Source organism: Geospiza fortis, unplaced genomic scaffold (genome assembly GCF_000277835.1).
Source record: "Geospiza fortis unplaced genomic scaffold, GeoFor_1.0 C13677374, whole genome shotgun sequence".
Taxonomy (NCBI): domain Eukaryota; kingdom Metazoa; phylum Chordata; class Aves; order Passeriformes; family Thraupidae; genus Geospiza; species Geospiza fortis.
Window position 1 is genome coordinate 1 of NW_005058224.1, and position 1,991 is coordinate 1,991.

General features: G+C 38.8%; 1 pseudogene; it reads right to left on the reverse strand.

Moving 5' to 3' along the window:
* Positions 1-954: 954 nt before the first annotated feature.
* On the reverse strand, positions 955-1,798 carry LOC102031647 (annotated as a pseudogene).
* Positions 1,799-1,991: the final 193 nt, after the last annotated feature.

Genomic DNA, 1,991 nt, shown 5'->3' on the forward strand with positions numbered 1-1,991 from the left:
GCAAAACACCTGCCAATTCAGGTCAACCTGTGTATTCAGAGAGAACACCTCTTCTTCTGTCCTTCATTCCTTCAAAGATATAAGATGGACATAGTAATGGAGTAGGCTGTGGGTTTAATCCCCCTTTTTGCCACTGACTTCCTAGATGAATTTGGTATAACTGCTTTATACCTCTTATTTTGTCTACTCCAGCAGTAAAACAAGGATTGTGTTTTTTCTTCAAACCACCTTGGTATCCACAGGGAACAGAGCTATGTAACAGCTAAACTGCTTCCATTTTTTAAGTCACCATTCCAGGTCTCCTGCCAGCAGGTATGTAACATCCATAGTAATGCATATGAGGATGCCAATGTTCAAAAAGCACCATAAAGTGAGGTGGGAGGTTCACCTCTAGTGGGTGAATCAGAGAGGAATCCAAACAGCTGTTTATTTTTCCCTTAACTTCAGCTCACATCTGTTTAGAGTACTACTGAAACCCACACAAACCTTTCTGTGACTAAGCACACTATGCTTCCTTTCATATTCATCAGCATGTCTCAGCCAAGACATCTTTCATCCACAGAGAAAATATAAAAAGCGAAGTGATTAAAATATCTAGAATTTGAAACTCAGCAGAACTTCATACCACCAGACACATCCCATCCTGCTGTCCTTTTTAAAAGGAGCTACAGTCAAAGATAACACACTCCTAAGCTTATGACAGACTCCTGAAGGTAAAAGCACAAAATTTCAGTGAAATTCATTATCACAAACAAGCTTACATGTCACACAAAGAAATTTGCCTACTTGTCCCTAGGTCTGTTAGATATCCTGCAAGAAGCTGTCAGTTTGCATTCCAAAAATATCCCAACAGAGCTGGTAATCCAAAATTATCATTAATAGCATAAAATAAAGCCTTTATAATGGAAAGGTTCTTGATATACACAATACAGTTATCTGTCGAGTATTCCTGTATTATCCAGCCTCTGCAGTACACTACACATTACACTAAGTGTCCTAAAATATGGCTAAGGGACAATCCCACAAAAAAAATTAAATTGTGATCACACAATTTAATTGCTTAAATTCCCAAACTAGTTAACATTTTCTCACCTCAGTCTAAATGATGAGTTGATCTTTGGTCGTAAGCCACCATTTTCAAACAGTTGTATAGGTTGCTGATTATTTGCATGGAGCTTCCAACTAATACATATTGGGTTCCTCACAGAATGAGAGTTGTCCTTCTGCTCTTGAAGCCCTTCATCCTCCGTATCACTGGATCCATCTACCACTGCCTGGAGAAACTTCTTGAGCCTAGTAAGTACATTCAACCTCCACTGCTGAGAAGTTACTCTGCGATTTGGGTTAACAGAGAGCATCCACGAAAGTTTGTCCCTGCTTTTCAGTCTTTTTGAGAGTTGCTGGTGAGAAATAAGCTCTACAAAATTCTTCAACAATATAATGCTGCGGTCTGTAAGAAGAGCTGGGTATGCTTCCAATAAAACATCCAAGACTTTCAATGAATCTTCCTGAATTCCCTCACTGATATGAGTCATGGCACTAGAGAGATGGGCACTTACCAAAGGAAAAAATGGAGCAATCTGTTCCGCTCTTATTTTTGAAGCCAAGAACTGCAGCAGGTGAACAGCTGCTCCTCTGACACTGGAATCTTTGTCTGTAAACACAGCTGCCACCTCACTTATTATACTGGAAAGGTGTGCATCAATTACAAAGGGATACTGAGACAGGAGTTCTTTGAGTCCGAGAAGTGCATTATGCTTAACCCCAGGACTATAGTGATGCATCTGTGAGAGCAGATCCTGTAAGGAAACAAATATATACACTTGCCATCATTATTATTTTAATGTTCAAACTTCCCCCATGTATTTTCTGCACATTTTTCCTAAATACTTAAAAATACAGAATATTCTTATGATGTACTGCTGTTCATAATAGTAAATCGGTTTAGAACGAACATGGTATGCATTTTATAGCACAACAATTAACAAATA